The sequence below is a fragment of the Ochotona curzoniae genome, unplaced genomic scaffold (genome assembly GCF_017591425.1).
Source record: "Ochotona curzoniae isolate NIBS_2020 unplaced genomic scaffold, NIBS_Ocur_1.0 scaffold_4953, whole genome shotgun sequence".
Taxonomy (NCBI): Eukaryota; Metazoa; Chordata; class Mammalia; order Lagomorpha; family Ochotonidae; genus Ochotona; species Ochotona curzoniae.
Window position 1 is genome coordinate 3081502 of NW_024467127.1, and position 12047 is coordinate 3093548.

The 12047-nt window shown below is 38.9% G+C and overlaps 1 pseudogene; it reads left to right on the top strand.

Annotated features, from left to right (window-relative positions):
- Positions 1 to 118, top strand: LOC121150362 (annotated as a pseudogene).
- Positions 119 to 12047: the final 11929 nt, after the last annotated feature.

The following is a 12047-nucleotide window of genomic DNA, read 5'->3' on the forward strand; positions in this document are numbered from 1 at the left end:
CTTCAGCTAATTAGGCCTACCAGCTTCTTTTTGTGCATGGGGGCCTAGTGTAAAATGGTAGTGTATGCCACCTGCCAGCTGCTTATAATGGTTTCCCTAAGGGACTTCGGAAAGAGCCCTTTGCAACAGATATCAAACTGTTCCTAATTTAGGCTTCAGGCTGGGATGCAGGTGTTTTGGAAAGCCCTAAGGTTCAGCAGCCAGGGTTCCTTTTGGTTTTGTGGGAGCATAAAGGTCAGTATGAAGAGTCCATTAGCAATGGCAAATAGATGTACTGTAGGATACAGCCATCCCACTCCTGGGAATACATCCAAACAAAATGAAATCTGATTATGAGAGAGGCACCAGCAACCCCAAGCTTATAGCAGCACAATTCACAACTGAACAAGGAATGGGAACAACCTAGATGTCCATCAACATATGAATGGAGAAAGAAAATGTGATATGCTGCTCCCTGGAGTACTACTCAGCCATAGAAAGAATGACATCTCCCCGTTTCAATAAAATGTCCTTTCTGGAAGCTATTATGCTTAGTGAAATAATCCAGTCTCCAGTCTCCGAAAGACAAGTATCATTATTTTCTCTCTGATAAGCTACAACTAAAGCACAGGACACGCAAAGTGTAATCTCTACCACGGAGATTGGCATAATGGGAAATAACAGACATATACTGCCTGCTTCTTTACTCTGGAATGTTAATGAGGTTCCCATTCTTTAATTATGTTTTGCATTCCATTAATTCACTTCCTTGTCTTATATGTGTCACATCATGACATATTTTTTACCAGAAAATTAAGCTATAATCATAGAATGATTGACTATGCCATTATAACAAGTTGTGGATAAATAATAAAAATCATGATAAATAAATAAATGTAAGAATAGAGGAGGAAAAGAGGATAGGATGATCCTCTATGCATATAAATCTGTATTGAGAAACAGATATAAATATTTCTCTATAAAAAGCAAATATATTTGTATATATATGCTATGCGTGTGGGTGTAATGAAGTAATTATGTTTTTTTAAAGATTTATTTTTATTATTTTTTTTTATTGGAAAGGCAGAAATACAGAGAGGAGAGACAGAGAGAAAGAGCTTCCATCTGATGATTCACTCCCCAAGTGAGCGCAATGGCCGATGCTATGCCGATCCGAAGCCAGGAGCCTCTTCCGGGTCTCCCACGGGGGTGCAGGGTCCCCAAAGCCTTGGTCCGTCCTCGACTGCTTTCCCGGGCCACAGGCAGGGAGCTGGAAGGGAAGCAGGGCTGCTGGGATAGAACCAGCACTCATATGGGAACCCTGGGCGTGCAAGGCGAGGACCTTTAACCTCTGCGCCACTGCGCCGGGCCCCGAAGTAATTATGTCTTATGAGCATAAAATGCATATATACTGAATCTCTTGTGCTGGAGAGAACATGAAGTGAAGTCAAGCAGCTGTGTATGCCCATGAATATATGAATTCAAATGTCCTGGCTCATAATTCCAAGGGTGGAGGAAGTACATTGAGGTGCTTCTCTAAGATTTTAGCTGTGATTTCTGTCGCACTGTGGCCATGGCGAGTCCAAGCATACCCTATCAAAATAAAATACCAAATGCTTGACAGCACAGTTACCTGTGAGCACAGGCTAATTTGTCATTAGTCCACTGAGATGTCTATTTAAGGGAAACGTGTGGGAGATCTTAGTCTTTTATGGCCCTGGAGTAAGAATCAGATGTCAGTTGTAGCTTCAGTCTAGCAACTCAAAAGCATCATGGGCACAGAGCAAACAGAGGGATATTTGTGGGACAGAGTTGCTGGTTTCCCAGAGGAAGGTAGACTAAGGACCCCTGGTGGAGTGAAATAGTCATGTTGATGAAGATAGAGGGATAGGATGAATTGCAATGGTCTGTGTATCATCTTGGAATTCATGTACAATGTATGATTAATAATATATTATACTGGTGGATATTCATATTCTAGAATAATATGACAGTTAATTACTGTATACATGTCTTATGTATTGTTTAGAGTTATATCTACTGACTTCTATGCATGAGGCATGTAATAAATGTAATTAAACATATATGGCCTATGCACTATTACGGATATGTGTACTATATAATTACTGATGCGCACATGCAGTAAAGCACGAAGTGGCCTCATGCCCAAGAATAAACTTGTGTGACTTGTTTTTGACAGAAATAGTTTAATCAGAATTTCACCTTTGGGTGCTGATGGTGGGACCTAGGGTCTCTTCTCGGATGCACTAGGAAGACGTGCTCTCTGGCTGGTTTACAGGACCAGGGTAACTGACTATACTTTGAGAGCCTTCATTTGAGGAGTTTGTTCTCAATTAGGCTCCAAAATGGCATCAGCATGAGGATTAACAGGAAGTCAAGGATTGACGTTCGACTGGTTGACCATCAATTCATGCAAGTGTCGGTCGTGAGAATTCAGAACAGTGTTTGATAGATAAGTCAGAATATTACAGCTAAGATGTCGATTGAAAGGACAAGGGCTAGTACCCCTCCTAGTTTGTCAAGGGTTGATTGTAAAATGGCATAAGCAAATAAGAAATATCACTATGGCTTAGCGTGGGGTGGTGTGTTAGGGGTGTTGACAGGTGTGTAATTGTCAGGGTCTCCAAGGAGATCTGCGCAGAATAGTACTAGGGTGCGGAAGAATGAAATTAAAAGTAAAAAATGCTAAGGAGTCCTTAGTAGCGTATGGATAGAAAGGGATGTTGTTGGAGTCAGAATCGGTTCCTGAGGGATTATTTGATTCTGTTTAGTGTAGAAAGAGGAAGTGAACTATTTCTAGCGCAGCAATAATAAAAGGTAGAATAAAGTGAGAGGTGAAGAATCAGGTAAGGGTTGCTTTGCCTGCTGAGAAACCACCCAAAATCATTGGGCCTGGTGTGTGTTGATGTAGGGGATTGCTGACAGATTTGTAATTACAGTTGTACCTCAGAATATCTGTCCCCATGAAAGTTATGGCTATCACTGTGAGCAGCAACAGGATGCCAATGTTTCAGGTTTCTGAATAAGTACAGAAGGCATAGTAAATCCCACGGCCAAAGTGAAAGAACAAGCAGACAAGAAACATAGATGCTCCATTGGCATGTAAATAGTGGACAATTCAACCACAGTTTACAGCTTGACAGATATGGCTTACAGGTATGGCTATTAGGGTATCAGATGTGTAGAGTATGGCTTGAGTTGGTCAGTAACAATTTGGATAGCTAGGGATAAGCCTAGCGTAGGGATCAGAAATATTTGACGGGGCTGTTAAAACAATGATGGAGAGGTTACAAAATAATTTTATTAAGGGGTGAGTTGTTTGAACCTTGGTCATGAGGTGTCTGTTGTTGAATCTGCAAGGGTGGTTTTCATGTCACCAGTCATGGGTAGAGCCCATGCAAAACTTATGACATTTTATGTGTTATTATTAAGTGTTTGTTGATGGTATGTGGAGTTTTCTTATAAGTCGTCTTCACTGTAGGGCTCAGTGTAAATGGGGGCATTGGCTTGTGGTATTATTTGAGGTGATGGGGAATCTTCTCAAGGGTTAATAATGTTTCTAGTGCACTAAGGGAGGGATACTGGTGGTGTTTGGTTGTACTACAGCCATGGACATGGAAGAATAGCCTAAGTCATGGGGCTCAAACGTTGTTGTCTGGGAGGCCTTGGCTGTGGGGTTATTAATGGAGTTTGCTCTAACACTGTTCTATTGAGTAACGATAACATTGTTGGTGAACTTGGGTTTAAGGGTTTGGGGAGCTTAGGTTTGTTTGGCGATGAAGAGGTTTATTATCTTTCTGAAGACTTCATAGTGCTTGCTGCTTTTTAACATATTGGAGGTGATTAATGGTGTTGGCTGGCTGAATGTTATTTGTTAGTTGTCTATCATTATTGAGGTTACTCCTGGGGACTAAATTATAACAAAAAATTCAATTATAATTGAAATTAAGGATGCTACTGCATATAAAGTTTAATTAACTCCTTTTGCATGGATACCAGGGTTTGTAAGTGTATTTGGTTATTGGCAGTGGTGTTGGAGGCTGCTTTTCCCATTCCTGTTATGTCGGGCATCATGGTTGCAATGCTGAAAATGAGCAGAAGGCTAGTGTATTGCATTAGGTCGTGTGTGTGGTTGTAGGAAAGAACCCCCAGAGGTTAGAGAAGTCAAAAGCTCTGGAATAGGGGTTTAATTTTAGATCAGTTGATTTCTATGGCTAGGAGGAATCCCATCAAGGTGACAACTAGTGCTGTTGTTTTTAGGGAAATAGGCATTATTTTCTGAGGGATAGTTGAGGTTGGATAGTATTTGAAATTAATAAGCCTGCAAAGATGCTTTCAAAATCAAGGCATTTAATTGAATTAACTGAGGATCTGATATTCTCATCCATCATAATAATGGGTGGGAATCGAGGTTGGTTGAGAAGAGAAAAGAATTAAGAGTGCTATTTATGGCTGTAAGGGATGCGGTGATGAGAGTAATTAATAGGGCCCAGGAGCTGACATCTGGCATATTGGCTGCTTCAATGATTAAGGCTTTGGAATAAAACCCTGTTAGGAATTGCATAGCTGTTAATGACATAGGCTGCCAATTGTTAGTTAGTGCCTAGGATGTGAATGATACAGTTTCGTATATGCCTGTTATTTTTCGGATTTCTTGTTCATCATTGAAGTTATGAATAGTTATCTGAAGCACATGAAGAGCATAGCTTTTAAAAAGGTATACATGGAAATATGGAGGAGGGCAGGTGTGGTTGCTTATTCCAAATTGTGACTAACATGAGACCTAGCAGGCTGGAAGTGGAAAATACAATTTTTAAAATGTTATTTTGTGTTAGAGCATATAATGCTGTATATAAAATGGTAACAGACTTTAATATATAAATAAACATATAAGTAAAATGATAAATAATAAGTAAATTCATTCATATAAATGTGTAAGAAAGCAAATAAAATATATATAATTATATTTAAATACATAAATGCACATATGTATCTATCTATCTATCTATCTATCTATCTATCTATCTATCTATATACATATGGAGAGGGACAGAAAAGGAGTTCCCATCCACTGATTCATTGACCAAATGTTAAAGACAGCTGAAAGTTAGATGTCAAAGTCAGGAGATGGTACTTGCTGCTGTTTTTAACACCTTGGTCATCTATTTGTGAATTCTCACACAATCCTGGAAATGTGTGTCATATTCATCCTAAACCTTATTTAAGGAAACTGGTTTTGTTTAAAAATAGGTGGGGGCATAGATGGCCCCCAGCCATTATGTCACTGTTGGGGCACGACGTCCCAGACTGCAGTAGCTGGATTTAATTCCCATCTGCACTTTAGATAGTCTCTTGCCAAGGAGAATGTAGAAGCAAGAAGGCAATGGCTCCATGTTCTGTGTTCCTGATACCCAAATGGGAAAGCTAGATGGAGTTTCTGAGTTTTGACTTTGACATGACCTAGCTTTGGTTGTTGTGGACATTTGGGAAGTGAACCAGTGGACTGATATTTTCTGTTTTCTCTTCTCTCCGTTTTTCTCACTTTTCCTTTTTCTTTTTCTTTCCCTCTTTTCACATGCACACACACACACAGCCTTTGAAATAAACAATTCTTGGAAAGAAAAATAAATAAGTCAACTGCAAAGCCATATATTTTAAGAAATTTGGAGAAAGAAAAATAAAATAAATTACAGTAATCAAAAAGAAATACCTGATATGCATTAAAGCAGTGATGACTAGAAGAGAACAGAAAAGCAAATTATAATTATCAACATTAAAAGCTGATTTTGGGCCCAGCGTGGTGGCACAAGTGGTTAAGGTCCTTGACTTGCATGCCCGGGATCCCATATGGGCGCCGGTTCTAGCCCGGCAGCCCCGCTTCCCTTCCAGCTCCCTGCCTGTGGCCCGGGAAGGCAGTCGAGGACGGCCCAAAGCTTTGGGACCCTGCACTCGCGTGGGAGACCCAGAAGAGGCTCCTGGCTTCGGATCGGCATAGCATTGGCCGTTGCACTCACTTGGAGAGTGAATCATCGGACGGAAGATCTTCCTCTCTGTCTCTCCTCTCTGTATATCTGCCTTTCCAATAAAAAAATAATATAAATAAATCTTTTAAAAAAAGCTGATTTTATGAGATTAAAAACCTGACAATCTGAAACTTAACTAAAGTGAGGACTCAAGTTAATAAGATTGTAAATGAATGAAAACAACACAAGTGATTTCACAGAAATATCTTCAAAAAATCCTCTCAATATATAAATGTTTTTTAAGATCAAGTAACATAACTGTAAAACTTTGCATATGATTAAGGAATCAGCACGAATTCTCCTCCAACTGCTTCAGGAATTTGAAGATGAGAGAATCCTTTCAAATTACAAAACTATAAAAAGACATAGCAAGAAAAAAATAGCTACAGGGCATATCTCTGATGAAAATTTCTGTCAAATAAAAATCCCATATAAAGTATTAGCATTAGGATTTAATAGCACATTTAAGTAATTGCATGCTGTGATCTATTGAAATTTATCTCTGCAGTGCAAGCATAGCTCAACACCGAAAGTAAAAATCTTTGCTATACTCTAAATTAATAAAGTGAATAGTAAGGTCACGATATCACAATGTCATCTAAATCAAACCATAGAAGGTGCCAGAGAAGATTCAACACAATTTGATGATTCATAAACACACCACACACAACATACACAACGCACACACACAACACAAACACACACACACACACCCCACACCACACGCACACACACACACCCCACATGCACACACACACACCCCACATGCACACACACACACACTTAAGAATCTAGGAACTGAAGGGAAATATCTGAGCACAATTAAAGCTATTTCTGAAAAGCATTTAACTACATACTTACATACGTACATACATACATACAGCCAGAAGGGATTAAAAGATTTTCTTGTAAGATCAAAAAGAATGCAATACTGTTAAATGTCAATGCAGCATCAGAAATTTTAGCCAGAATAAACTTGAGGGAACAATAAAGATAAGGCGCTGAGATGAGAAAAGAAGTATCCTCCAATGTTTTCTGGTTATGTGAATATTTGTGTAGAATCCTGCAGGGTTTTTATTGTTGTTGTTTGTTTGATTTTTAGAATCAGTTGTTCAAACCAATTGCATTTCTATGTTACTGGGCTGCCCTCCATCCAATCCAGTTACCTGCTAGTGACCTGGAAAAGCAGAGGAGAATGACCCAATCTGAAAAACTGCAATCTGCAAAACAAATCAAGAAAGCAATCCTGTTGACTGTAGGCTTAAAAAGAGAATAGGTAGAAATAAAATCAACCAAGGAAGAGAAAGCATTGGGCCTTGAAAGCCACAAAACACCACAAGATGAAATCAAAGAAGACTGAAATAAATGTATATGTATTTCTTAGATTCATAAAACGATATTTTCAAAATTTTTACTACCCAAAATGATGTCTATACATTACATTCAATGTAATCTGTCAAAATTCAAAAAGCATTTTATGGGATACAGTTATTAGAAAAGTCTAAAATTTATATGGAATAATAATAACCCTGAATCATCAAAATAAATTTAAAAAGGATCATATGTCCCCACACACATCCTCACAGTGTCCTGCTTTGACGATACACTATAAGAGAGCTACAATTAAGATAGATTTATAGCAGCACAAAGAGATTTATAGACAATCTGAACATAATGGAGCCCAGAAAATAAGTCTTGAATATGGGGAAATGTTTTACAGTAAGAGCACCTACGTCATAGGGAAATCACTTTCACTTGATAAATTATATCGCAAGAATTAGATATTCACATGGACAATAAGGAAATTTGGTACTTATTTTATCCTAGATTAAAATTAAACCTAAAAGAAATGAAGATATCTCTGTAAGACTTAAATCAATTATACTCTACTGTAAAAAGAAAAAAAAAAGGACCTGGATTTGGTAATATTCGTCTAGGGATGGCACTACATCAGGTACCATGTTCAAACATACATCAAGGAAACTACACCAAGCTTGTGATCTTCAGCACACTTGAGGAAACAATTTAAAAAGTGAAAGACATTTTATAGAGTGAGGAAAATAATGCTACGTCATTATCTGATTCTCATCAAGAGTTGATACACAGAATATTACAGACATTTCTACAACTCAGCAATGAGAAACACAAAAGCAGAATGGTTAAAAATGAGCAAAAGACTTCAGATTGGCATTTCTCCAAGTAGGATATAGAAATTACCAATAGGGAAAGAAAAAGTGTGCCCACATCAATAACCATTAAGGAAATCCAAAAATAATGACTGAAATATCACGTCACACTTCAGGATGGCTGCTACAGCGGGACTAAAATGAAGAAATGCTGCTAACAACAGGGAAAGTTGCAACTCTTAAACTTAATTGATGGAGTTATACAGTGGTGTACCATTACAGGAATCAGTAGTAACTCTCCAAAATTTAAAAAGAAGCATTCATGATCAATCAATCCCACTTCTGAATGTGTATTCAAAGGAATTCAAGGGGCCAGTGTGGTGGTGTTTCATATGAGCCTCTGTCTGCGTCAATGATATCCCACATGGGTACTAGCTCATATCTGGGCTGCCCTCTTTTCAATGTGGATGCCTGCCAATGTCCCTGGAAAAGCAGAGGAGGGTGACTCAGTGCCGGAAACTCTGCTTTCTCAGGGTAAAGAATCTTGATGAAGATCCTGACCCTGGCCTTTGTGGCCCTTTGTGGGAGAGAATCAGTAGATAGATCTCTCTCGCACTTTCTCTCTAAGTTTCAAATAAAGTTCTTAAACATATTCAGAGCAGAATCTTTTGCATGCCTGTGCTGATTGCACAACATCAAAAATATGGAGGCAGTCTAAATGTTCATTAAACAGATGAATGCATAAGGAAAATAAAAAGGGGCTACTTGTGACCTTAAGAAATGAAATGCTCTGACAGAGTACAATATGGATGGACTTAAAGGGCATTATGCTATTTCAAGTAAGCCAGTAACATTGTAAATACAAATACTGTATAATTCCATGCATATGAAATACATCAACAATCATTGAGACAGGAAATGCAGAGGTGGCTGTCAAGGATTGTTGGCAACAGGAGGTGGAATATGGGTATTGTGATCCGATGTTCCAAAATGAAATAATTATAGACCTGCAGCACAATTATGTGTGTACTTGTTTAAAAAAGAAAATTATTTATTTACTTATTTGATAGGTGCGATGGCAAAAATAGACAAAGAACAAGAGAGCCAGAGAGAGAACAAGACAGAGAGTGAGAATATCTTTTTTTTAAATTTTATTTATTTTTATTGGAAAGGCAGATTTACAGAGAGGAGGAGAGACAGAGAGGAAGATCTTCCATCTGATGGCTCACTCCCCAAGTGGTTGCAATGGCTGGAGCTGAGCCAATTTGAAGCCAGGAACCAGGAACCTCTTCTGGGTCTCTGACATGCATGCAGAGTCCCAAAATTTTGGGCCGTCCTCGACTGCTTTCCCAGGCCACAAGCAGGGAGCTGGATGGGAGGTAGTGCCGCCTGGATTAGAACTGGTGGCCATGTGGGATCCCAGCGCATGCAAGGCGAGGACTTTAAATACTACACTACTGTGCTGATCTCCCACATGGATATCAGGGGCCTAAGCACTTTGGCCTTCTTCCACTGCTGTCCCAGGTAAATTGGCATAAAACTGGATTAGACATGCAACTATCAGAACTTCAGCCAGTGCTTATATGAGATGGTAAGAAATATAGGCAACGGCTTAACCCACTGTGCCACAATACTGGTCCTTATAAATATTCCCAATATTTGTCAACTGTACTCTAACAAGTGATTAAGATGAGACTTTTAAGTTTATATAATTTAGTACTTTAAAAATTGCTTTTTGCGGTCTGCATGATGGATCAGTGGCTAAATCCTCATCTTTCACATTTCAAGATCCTGTATGGGCACCGGTACAGCTCCCTGGTTGTGGCCAAGAAAAGTAGTAGAGGATGTGCCAAAACCTTGGGACGCTGTACCCACATGGCAAACCTGGAGGAGGCTCCTGGCTCCTGGCTTTAGAATGGCTCATCTCCTGACCCTGAGGCCACTGGCAGATGGAAGATATTTCTCTATCCTTCCTTCTCTCTATAAATCTGCCTTTCCAATGAAAATAAATAAATCATTTTTAAAAAGGTTTTTGTGCATTACATACATCTTGAAAAATATCAAGAGAAACCACAAGCTAGGAAAATATTTGTAATATAAAAAAACTATATTGCTTTTATATGTACATATATAAAACTGAGGCATGATTAATAACCAAAGTATATCTGAAATTTTCTGAACAAAAACAACCTGATAGAAAATGGGTGAATTGAGACAGATAAGGAAATATTACCCAGGTTAAATAGGAAGGGGCTTAATGAATAAAAAAGATGACTATCCTGGTTTTCAGAAAATTTCAGTTGAATCAGCTGTAACTAGAATGAGACATGATTTCACATTTGCCAAATTTATCAGTGTTCTTAAATCATCAGTTGCTAAAGGTTTTAGGTACCTGGGAGCAATGAAATTTTTCCTTTTGCTCATAAGATGTGAATGGACATAAATCAGCTCGGTGTCAGTTATTGAATCCTAACATGTCTCAACATGCCGGAAGTCCTCTCCTCAGCGCCTTCATTCACATAGTGGCATGCCTGGGGCAAGAGGTATGAAGAACAGGTTTAAATTTCTGTTCAAATTGTAAGCGCCATCTATGCATGACAACAGCAAAACATGCATGAACTGTGGTTTATTGAAATGCAGAAAAGTGAACACCAGAGAACAACATTCATTGGCTTAGCTATGATGAATTAAAAATATTTCAACTAAAAGCATAAAGTCACAAAATGCAAGTAGCATTGGGTACACTTCTAAACCTTTAAAACCTCAACTAGGAAACCATATATTCTCCATGCATACATTTATTTTTCAAATATCACAAAATTAGGCACCAGTATGGTAGTAGAACGGGTTATCAGACCACTGCTTCATGTCCTGGCTGCTTGGCTTCTCTGCTAATGTGCCTGGGAAGATAGCAGATCTCCCAGGTGCTTGAGTTTCTGCCACCTATCTGAAAAAGTTAAATGAAGTTTTAGCCTTCTGGGTTCAGCCTGGCCCAGCCCTGGTTCTTGTAAGGCATTTGGAAGGTGAGCCAGAAAATAGAGAGCCTGTGTGTGTGTGTGTGTGTGTGTGTGTGTGTGTGTGTGTGTGTGTGTGTGTGTGTGATCTTTCTAATAAATAAATAAAATGAAAAAAATGAAATAGAAATGTGTGGTTATGTACGAGAGTGAAGAGAAGGACTCAGTGAAGGCAGTATCTAAGGTGCTGGTGCATCGGGATAAAAGGTTTACTCTAAATGGGGACCCCCTCCCATAATGAAACATGCTTAAATCACATAAATGACTGGTATTTACTGAGGTTGCAACAGAAATACTATAATTGAGAAAATTATTTGGATATTGGCTGATATCTGCAGCTAATATTAGTGATCTATGGACTCCAGATATCAATTTAAGCCTCCTGGGATGCTACCTGATCCTAACTCCAAACCCTACCAGCTGTGAGGCTGCCTGCTTGCCATGTGGTTTGGAGCCAGAGCACACTGTAATGATTGCTGAGCAGGGGAACATGCCTCACTCACAGCACTGTTATCTCCCACTTCACCAGGGGAGGGAGCAGCTGTTGGTCCAGTGACTGAGTGCAAATGCAGCCAAGCACGTTTATATAGCATTGCATAATGTATTTCTGTGAGATTTTTTTCTGGGATAAAAAGTAGAGGAGGCCAAGAGGATAGCATGCAAAGTCATTACGGAGCAGAAGAGAAATTAAATGAAAATGAGCCATTGATTTTTCTAGACATTTTAAGTCTTTTTGCTTTGCTTTGTTTTGTTTTCAGCAGAAAATAGCTCTGTAGGTTTGGTGTTTTCTGAGTCAAATCTTGACTTCTTTTCTTAGATGTCCTGATTCCTCTGACTTGCTCCCTATTGGCTCACCATCAAAAAGAAATGAAGACAGATACAGG